Here is a 10,814-nt window from a genome sequence, read left to right as displayed (position 1 = left end):
TCTTTATTAGTCGCTTAGTGGGCCTTCCACGGATTGGAGACCATCTCGATGCCCACTTCGTCGTGCAAACGGTAACCTACCCTGCCGGCCGGTTCCCTCCTTTGCCGTTCGCTATTATTAAATGCCACCACCATCAGGCTAAGTGATGTTTCGCTGCCATTACCGAACCACCGAGCGTGCGGCCCAAACAAAGAGCGAAATTATTTAACTCTTTTCTCCTGCCGTCGTAGCACTGGCTCTCGTACCCCGCCGGGGTCCAATCTGCAACACGTTAAACCAACATGGGATCCTTTCGCAGCCCCATGATCAAACCACGGGGACGCGTTGCGTTGCTCAACCCGTGGCTGGCCGTGGTTTCGCTCGTTTATTTACCGTTTGTTTTGCCTCCCCCACGGGTGCGGAACGGATTTTACGGAGCCATGTCTCACTTCTGAGTGTGCAAATATTAGCATACCGTAGCTCATAGCCCCCAAGCATACTTCCTGCCACTTGAGGATCGATCCGATGGCCTATGCATGACAGCAATTTGCGATGTTGACAGAAGACGCCCGACGACGGCGGTGACGACGGTGACGCCGGGACTGCACAAATGTGAAGATCGCATCGCACTAACCGCACCTTAATGTCAGCTCGGTGCATGTTTCACCCAGACGCCAGCCGGATCAATCATCATCACCCGTGACCGCTGCCGAGCTTTCTCACATTAGCTTTCACCTGGCCGAACCCCGAGTGCGGTTCCGATCGCACAGAAAACGGTGGCCCGGTCCGGCGAGGTCCGGGACCTTCGTCACCCAAGACCCAATCCAACCCAATCTTCTCGCCGCGAGCGGAACTAATCCATGTTGCTCTTCGGCTTACGATGCGCAGCGTCCGGATTATCCGTGTAAGCATCGGTGGATTGGACTGTCACCGCAGTCAACGGGATATTAATGGAGTCAGTTTCTTTCAGAGAGTAGCTTTTCTCGTGAAAAGTCACCTCGAATGGTGTTAAGGAAAAAGAAACAAAAAAAACAACGTGAAAAGATCCATTGTGATGGGTGCTTTTTTGGGACCTTCATTAACCTTTGGGACCTTCTTCATCTTTGCACTCTTTTGACACCAAATTTACCAGACCAGTCAAAATGACCTGCTTCACAATACACGCAAAATTTGCGTTCCGAAATGATTTTATCATATTTTTAGCTTCAGGTTGAGGGTACATTTTATGAACTTGATGTTTGTGATCGTAACAAATATAGTTTATATTATTGACATTTATTTCAGTAAGATGTACTTCCATTCCTCCGGTTTGATACTTAGCTCATTTTTTCAATTTACCTTAAACATTAAAAATATTCTTTCATTCTTCCAAAAATAAAGCAACTTAACTTTCCATCGCATCAAAAATATCAAGTTTCGTTCCAAGTAAAGCGCCTTTGTGGGATTCGCTACTTTTACATTTTCCTTTGAAGAAAAACGGCAATTCAAAAGTTTCAAAAAGATTCGGCAATTCAAAAGTTGTTATTTCGACCTAAGGTGAAAGACCATCCTGGCGCAGTGAACAGTTTTGAATACGAGGAATTGTAGAAGTTGTTGGATGCAGACCCAACCCAAATGCAACAACAATTGGCAGGAAAACTGCATGTGTCACGAACAGCATCGCGCCAATCGTTCAAAGACCATGCCAAAGATTCAGAAGCTCCAAACATGGACGCAACACAAATTGAACGAAACGCAATTGAAGCATCGCAAAACCATGTACGAAATGTTCTTTGATGACCCCGAAGGAAGTCGGGTTTGCATCGGATTGTCACTGGTGATGAAAAACCCTTAATACATTATCAGCCCAGCTGTATTCTCCAGAACTCCCCCCGTTAGATATTATTGTAGACTAGATTGGTATGTTTAATTTAGCAATTTATTTTCAACTAAGTGGGGTCCAAAATACGCACATACACCAAGATACGCCAAAGTTCCACATGTTCTGGACACTGTTCAATGGTACACTGTTCTGGACAACGATGTGAACAACTTAAAACCTAAACTATGCTTAGTTTCTCTAGCCTCTTTATGTAATAAAATAGTCGGCCTAGTGTATGACTAGTAGAGAGAGACTTATTTACGAAGCGTGTGCGCAATTTGCTAGCTAAATTGACCTTAGCAAAGAGTTTGTTTGAATGACGTCAGCATAATTAACAATGACTTGATGCAATTTAGGTTTGTGTTGGACGTTAAACATAGAAGATAATGTCAATGCTTCAGTTCGAGTTTGATTTCGGTTCAATCCTTTGCAGGACCACCATTCCAGTGGGTATTTTCAGTTACTTCATTCAGAGGCAATGCTTACCGTTTCTTCTGTTGGCTTAACCATAGTGACTTAGACAGGGACTATGGCAAACTACTCAGAGTCTCTATAATGTAATACCCTCATAAAGTGTTGCGTGCCCGGTGCGCAAATATTCGAGTTGAGTACCATTAGCCCTCCGGAGCCACCGGAAATCTGTTGCTTCACTGTGGTGGGTCAATTATAACACCAGCAAGAGCATTCAGCTTCCCAAATACGATGTGCCTCCGCCGGTACCGGTGACGTGAGAAGTGAATTTGAACACTAATTAATTGAATGTTCAGCTTACAACTTCTAACATGGATCATTAACGGGCGCTGAATCGGACCCCGAAAATGGCCACCGTCGGCAAGTCAGGCTGTGAATCGACCGCTTTAGACAGTTTGGCCAGGGAATCCCAACCGAATGGGTCTTTCTCCCATTCATTAGCCCATCATAAGCTACCTGTGCCGCGGGATGACAGCTCTTTCCGTTGTCGCTTCCTACCGGCCAGGTCGTGCCACCCGTTATGTTTCCTGATTACCGGAACAGGCCGGTACACACAAACCCAGGGTCCGGGCTCGGCGCACAATGTGATTAGAACGAAATCTAATTAATTATCGGTGAATTACTTCCTTCGCTGGCCGCTTCGACGGCTTCTCACGGATGATGCCCCAGGGCGCCGGGGCGGCATTCAGAAAGGCGGCCCACTTCAGACGCTCGACACACGGCCAGCTCGGGTTGCTCGTAAACGTGTAAGTAAGTTGTTGTTAAATTGGTCGTCGAAACTGATCAACCCGATGGCCCCGCAGCTCGACATGGGGAAATCGAACATTTGAAAATGAAACAACCGACCAACCGACTGGCCGACCACCGCTTTGCGTGTCCACTGCGTTACCGGAAGCGTTTGCGAAGCGTTTCCCGGTAAATTAATAACAATTAAGCATTTTCTCAGGCGCGTTTTTGGCGCTTTTCGCGGCGGATCTCATTACCACGTTGGCGGCTTCGAGCGGTGGTGATCGTAAACTTCTCTAGGACCTGAAAAACCCACAGCCCGAGACGGTGGAACTAAGCGCCATACGATCGAAGCTAATTAAAGCAGCAGAATATGCGGCCAACGAGCGTGTAGCGGGGGGGGATTTGCTGTTCCACCCGAATCAACCGGATCAACCTGCCGGCTCATCCTGCCGGCCGGTACGGAAGCCAGCCCGACTCTGGGGCCCCGAAGCGCACCCAACAAAGGCTAATTACCTTCATTACCTCGGAAGCTCGCGCAAAGTGAGGCGATTACGCTCGGCGCAGCGCTTGGCGCAATTCGTGCTCCGGTCCGATCCGAGCCCCGGTTGGCCATTGGCCACGCACTGCAAAATCCGGCCGCACCGTTTCGAGGGCCCGTTCCTGGCTGCGCCCTCCGATGGACGGACATTATCGTGCCATAGTCGTAAAATTTCGTATTCATGACCAACGGCGGACCAACGGAGGGCCTAATCTAATGGGTTTCGTTTTATGCTTTCAATGTTTGTCTTTCTCGGATCGCAGCGAAGGTGGCCGCCCGCGAAAAGCTCACCCCTGGGCTGCCTAATATTTTAATAAAGCCATTAAACAATTGCCTCCGCGGAGTACAATTGCGCTCCGATTGCCCGCCTTGGAGCCACATCTTGGCGCGGTTACGGTGCGCTGATCGTAAAACCATTCACTCGGACGAAGCTCTTCCCAGCACGGAAATGGAGTGGCCAAATGATAGTGACGGGACGGGCACTTGGAATGGAAATTTGTTTCAACCCCCGGCCGGTCGGTTTGCATAGGGTCCGGGACAGGGAGTCGTCGGTCGAGGGGTCCCGGGGCCCGATACGATTTGAATACGATTCCGTGATTCCGATCCGGCTTTATGAGCAATGGTTTCACATCGATAAAGCATCCAGCCGGGTCGTTAAAACACCACCGAAAACTCTGGACTCCCAGGAGTCACGCACAAGCTCCTATTGCGCAGCGCAGCCACAAAGGAAATAAAATTCGGAGCGCGGAAATTAATGGGCCGATTGGAGAGAAATTGATAACATTCCGCGCGGCGCGGATCCTTTTTTCCCGCGCGGGCGGGCCGGCAGCAACAATAATGGGAATGGAATGGACCGTTTTTCGGGTTTTTAGGTTTTAGGGCCGCGCGTAGGGCCGTGCTCGGCCGAGGGATCACCATAACTCCGAGCGAGCGATGAGCGATTGCCACCGGCCTCCGACGTCGAAGTTCGCCCTCGTAAGCAGGAAGTCGTTAGCGCGGCCCAACTCGCGGAGGCAGCATTCGCGCGCGCATTATACTGCGTCGTGAAAGGGCTTCCTGGAAAAGCTACAAATTGCGGCATAATTAATGAGCAGCCCGGGCGATAACAAACCCACTAGCTGGCTGGCAGGGAAAACCTGCGTTTTCCAGTCGCAAGGATCAAGGAATGCACGCTAAGCTCCGGGCGGAGGTGAATTCCAGCGATGTTAATTAGACAGGATACGCGCGGGAAATGTTCTCCATGTTGGCCTCCGTCCCCCAGCCAGCCAATCTTGGAGCCGTGTTGAAGGAGGGTAATTTTTCACGTTCCGAGCGAAGGATTTTTTCGCGCTACTCGCTTTGTCGAACCCCGGAAGCCCTGTCGGATGTTGGTGCTGATAGCTACGGCAGACAACACTTACGCCAATGGGAGTTTCTAGTTCTAGTTCTAGGGAACAGCTACAGGGCAAGTTTGAATAACTATAATCCATTTCTTTATTGAAAAGTTCAGCAAAACTGCAGCTCGCTTTTGAGGCCTCTACTGCGATCGTTTAACCTTGTTTGATCCCCTTCGAAATATCATTTTATAGACATGGGCCAGGCTGGCATTCTCGGAATATTTAACTACACGTTTGCGGTCAGGACTTTAACCACTATGCTTCATTGTAAGCAATTGTGGTGTCCAAATACATTCAGTGAAGCTGTGAATCCAAATCCAAAATTCAAATACCAGAGAGAATATTTACTTTTTTATAATTCAAAAATTATCTTAAAACATCTGGTAAGATGTGCAGACGAAGTTTACTGTCCGAAATGCATTGCATTGTATTAAAACAATATGCCCAAACGTCGTTGTCTTATCATGTGGTCCTTTGTACAGTCCTCGGGTGTTATTGTTCTCTGAAAACAAATTATGCTGCTCTGAATTACAGGTGGTTTTCTCAGTTACTCGAAGTTTCTAGAAGCTCTCAATTTTCCAATTGTTAGCAAATCGGGATAGGGTGTTCAATTGGCAGTAATAGCACACGAGATTAAATCAAAACGCCATTCAAAGTTTTCCCAATAGATTAAACTAATACTTAACATCTTTAAAAAGTGGTTAAAACACGACGTATAATTTCTGAACATAATGCAATGTTCGGATAATGAATACCACGATGAATATCTTGTAAAAAATTAAAATTAAGTTACATTCGATAGACCATAAAAGTACCGTTTTTTGGTTTAATGTATAATGTCCGCTATTTTGGAGGTTCTCGCGAAGAACTTGCCCCAGATACCACCGAACTACGGAACTCATCCCGAAGGATGTCACCAAAGATAACGAATTTCGGTTGTGGATTTGGTCCTCATCCCCACCAGAGCCATTCTCTCTCTATCTCTCTCACACACTCTGTCTCTATCGCTTTGGAAGCGGTCCGTGGATACGTTCATATCGTCTTTCCCCAGATAATTGACATAAATTCTAACGAAATCTGATCTCTGCTTCGCATCTTATGGACATAAGATCTGCGCTAACGATCGCCTCATTTGGTCAGTAGCTTGCCCCGCCGGCGGTGATGGTGGTACAAATATTCAAACTATCCACGAGCCCTGGGGGCCACGAAAGTTGGCGAAATCATCGAAACCGGCACTGGCGGATAAGGAAGCGACGCGAACGGGGACGTGAACCCACATCTCGCTGACACCACGCGGGCTTTGAGGTGGAAAATTTATTCATTCACAAAACAAACTCTCCCATTCATTAGGCGGAACAAACGGGACGAGCTCCTGTACGATCCGCGCTGCCGGGCATCAGATTGCCGCGCGGCCGTAGGATACGTGAAACCGGTTCGGCTGGCAACGGACGCCCCAGTCGGGGCGGATTTGATGGCCTCCGAGCCTGTCATCGGGCGGTAAACTAGTCCGTCGGCCAGTCATTCAAAAACATTACCATCCAGCAGCAGCAGCAGCAGCGGCAGAATGGAGCTACGCAAGGCACGAACGAAACACAACTCCGCCGAGCGGGCAACGTAAGGTGTGTGATATTAATTTGCTTTTTTATCTCTATCTGTTCGGTTAATTTGTTTATATAAATACTTGTCCAAATTAAATCCGTCCCAGTCCCGATGGGACGGAATGAAGTCGACGAAGACGAGGACGACGACGTCGGTGATGATGATGGTGCCGATAGGGTAAGCGATAAATGAGTGCTACCGAAGCGACATCCTCGAGTCTGGTGATCCTATCACGACGGAGTCGCCGGAAGAAGATACCCCGATCTCGACCCAGACTGCTCTCGCAAATTATGCTATGAACTCACGCGAGGAGACGCCTAGGTCTCTACTATCGCGCTGCTCGATCGGCGTCGTTAAACCGAGCCCATCGGAAAGCTGGCCTGGCTCGGGACGCGTAGACGATGACGTTCATCGTCATCCTCTGCCTCGCTTAAATATTTGAACCGTCGGTGAACCGATTGTTTCTGCGCTCACTTTCTTCACATTTAATTCGGCTGATCGATTAGGATCTCCCAGACTCGAGGTTTTTCGGCCTGGTCCGCGGTCACAGCGTGCGGAGGCCGACCAGTATCCGAACCGTGAAACAACAAACATTTCTGCAAATTGCAGCCGCTGCGCAGCGCATCGTCAGCTGTGGCCCCGCGCGTTTCGTGGCCGCGTCAACGCAACGAGATGTGAAGATGAGGGTTTTATTGCTCATTACGCAAACCGTAATTGCCATTACACGCATTCGCTCGGCGGCACCGCGAGCTCCCGAGATGTCCCCCGGCAGATTGTTGGCTGTGGCTGCGTGCCAGAGGAGCGCGCTAGTAATTTGATTTAATTAATTCTGAGAAATGAGTGATTTGTGCGATACGTTCTGGGGCCTGGCCCACGGTGGACACAACCCATCTCCGGTCGGCACTGGCACTGCGTTGCAAGTGTTGGATTATCTGCAACAACGATAGTGCCAACCTGAAACCTTCTTAAAAATAGAATAAACTAATAATAAACAAAATTGGAATCAACAACTTGTTTACTGCTGATGATTTAACAGATGGGCTGAAAATGAACATCGAACGAAGGAACGAACAACTGAAGATTGGCAAAACTCTGCTTCGATAATTAATTATTAACCCGATTCTGTATACAGTGTTGGCCACGATATCTGAATCTATTGTTTCTCAACCTTGTTTACCAACCACAGCTGACTCTGGTTGTTATAATCCATCGAATTATATCAACGTTTCCGTAGTGTAGCGGTTATCACGTCTGCTTCACACGCAGAAGGTCCCCGGTTCGAACCCGGGCGGAAACAAGTTCTCCTACTCTTTTATCTTTTTATTTTGTTTTATTTTTACATTGGGTTGGTAAAAGAGAACTCAATTATTTTCTCGGTAGATGGCTGTAGCGATCGCTTTGTAAAGTATGAGGGAGTTACAGGGTGTGAACAATGGGAGTTATTAAACATAAAATTCAGTTCATTGAACAATGTTTCTTTGAAAAAGTTATTTTCAGCAACTTTTATGTTAAAGAAGATGCACCTCGCATTGTCGTCGAAAATGCGGATTAAATCAAAAGAATAATCCAAGTCGATCGGCATGTTAGAACTTAAAGAACGACCATGAATCAGTTTTAAAACATTCATACAAAGCTTAATTCAAAAAGAAGCTGTTTTTTGTGCCACACCAACTAACACCCAATAAAGATGCTCAAATTTCCGCCTGCAAATTCTTCTTGGTCAAACCAAATGAAATCAACCAATTTCTTAAACGGATGGTGACTGTGGATCAGAAATAAATTCGAAAACGATCTTTGTGAAAACTTGGTGAAGAAGCTCAAACAGTGGCCAAACCGGGACTAACGGCCAGGAAAATTCTACTGTGGTGGGACTTGATAGGAATAATTTATTATGAGTTGATTCCGCATGGCCGAACATTAAATTCCCATCACTACTGTTAACAACTGGACCGTTTGAAGCTTGACCCGAGGATTGACCAGAAACGGTCAGAATTGGCCAACAGAACAGATGTTGTCAGGACTCCGCAAGGCCATACACGTACGTAGTGACTCGCCAAAAACTCCAGGACCTTGGTGGGGAAGTTTTAATGCATCCATCGCATAGTCCGGACTTGGCACCAAGCCAGAACTGTCTCCTTCGCGTATATCAAAACTTCCTAAATCGTAAAAATATTAGATCTAGAGCAGATTGCAAAAATCGATTGGCAAAGCTTTTTGCCAATAAGGACCAAGCCTTCTGGGAGAGAGACATTATGAAATTACCTTTAAAATAGCGCCAATTTGTACAACAAAACGGTGCACCTGGATCGGCCGCGCCGAAACATATCAAATAAAGTTTTGAAATTCACGTATCAAAAACGGACTTCTTTATCCTAATATTTTCAAAGCAAATTAAGAATCTCTGTTAGATTATTAGTTTAATTTAGGAAGGTTTAGTAACAGTGCTTGTCTCGGTTTTCAGCCGAATTTATTCTGAAACCAGTTAAACAATCGGCGCTGGGTTCCAAATATTCTTTGATATGATCAATGAATCAACGATTTTTTGCGATTGTCATTCGGACGCAGTTTACCGTTGACTTGCGAAAACATAAAATCAGCTCGGAAAAATACACTTCCCCCGATGGTGAAATCAGCAAACTTCTTTGTGGCTAACTTTCAAGTGCTCGAAGTACATCGAATGCACAGGTATACATATAGATTTTTTCCGAGCTGCAGATTCATTCGCCATCAGAGCGATGCCACGAGAACCGAACCATACGGAGGGGCAAGAACCGGGACCGTCGCAACCCGATGGCCCCTGGCCCGAGCGTAATCTCCCGATGGGTGAAGAAGTCCCGGCGACGACGGATTAGTGCGCTGAGCGTTATGGCGCATAATTATTTCTGATTCGAATATTATTATTCCGTCATCGTGGTAATCAGCCGACCGGCCATCGCATTGCCACTCACGTTTCGCAGCCGGCACAGCGGGACCGCTGTGCTCCATCCGAGGGACACTAAGGCCACTATCGGCCACGGAACGGATGAAGCGAATCCACGATAAAGAAAGCGAACCCTCGCGGGGCTGATGTCATTAGAACCGTCTTATCGTGCGGATCGTCCCTGAAGGAGTACACTGCGGCGCAATTTTAACCCCGGGCGGTCGGCCGGCTCGTGCCGCCCAGCTTCGGCTGGCCACGGTCCGGTCCGCCGTGGGGCGAAATCACTGAAATCATCATGCTGTCATGGGTGTCGGCATGCGGTCGTATCGATTTTCGGCCCGGCGCGCATGAAGCGGTCGCCATTAATTCATAACTTCCTCGCCCGGTAATGAGCCCCGGGCCGGGAGATGGCGACCCCGTGGCGTGGCGCGGGGAATTAACGGTCCCGGCAATCGTGGCCGCCGCGCGGGATTAATTGAACGTGCCGGGGAGCAATAATTCGCTGATTGTGGATAATCGTTGCGAATTAAGCGCCGTTAAATGGCGCACAGTAGCGAGCTGAAAGATATCCGTGATTCCGAAGGTTTCCGCTGCACGGAACAGGGTGGTTCATTACGATGCAACAGCCGACGCATGTTTCTCGATCCATTACGAGAAACGGATCCTTATTTGATCGGAGCTTGATTGTCAATTTGATGTTCGTTGCATCAGCCCACCGACAGTGTAAATAATTCGATTTAATAATTTTTTTTTAATTCGTTGTTAAATGATTCAATGGTGTAATGTTGTCATGTTTCAACAATGTGGTGACTCGGTGACAACATTTTATCAGAACCACAAATGTTTTAATATCGTTCTAAATGTTTTCGCCGTCCAAGTTCTCCAAGAGTTGCTTGTTTATTGATTTATCGCCATTAAAACGGACAGAGCTGTTTTAGGAACCAACTTGAAGTTTTGCACTCAAGAGTTGATAGGCACTGTCGAAGGTTCGAACTGGAACTGACCAAAAACGCTGAAAGAAACCCTGTTTGGCTCGATGTTTTGAAGACTCGGTACTCCATGATCTGTTTCCAGCTTGAAAGAGTTTTCGGAACATTCAACTAGTCATTTGAGCATGTTTACATGGGAATGTTTCCAATTCCCTAAATCTACTGTACCACTTCGAGGAACACTCTTCGGATGGATTTTCTTGCTAGGGATTTTTCACAATATAAAATTGGCACCGTATCCTGGTGGGCTTCGTGATCCGTAGGCGATTAAGAGTTTTAGTGATTGGGTCGTCGAAAATATGGCACTTTTCCCAATCACGGTCATAAACACGGACACTTACCTTGGACCTTG

The 10,814-nt window shown here is 47.3% G+C and overlaps 1 non-coding gene across 1 annotated transcript; it reads left to right on the top strand.

The window, feature by feature from the left end:
• The first annotated feature begins 7,777 nt into the window (after positions 1-7,777).
• Positions 7,778-7,850, top strand: Trnav-cac (transfer RNA valine (anticodon CAC)). The gene has a single exon. It is a non-coding gene; the product is annotated as a tRNA-Val (tRNA).
• Positions 7,851-10,814: the final 2,964 nt, after the last annotated feature.

Source organism: Anopheles bellator, chromosome 2 (assembly GCF_943735745.2).
Source record: "Anopheles bellator chromosome 2, idAnoBellAS_SP24_06.2, whole genome shotgun sequence".
Classification (NCBI taxonomy): Eukaryota; Metazoa; Arthropoda; class Insecta; order Diptera; family Culicidae; genus Anopheles; species Anopheles bellator.
This window is presented reverse-complemented; position numbering and strand designations above follow the sequence as displayed.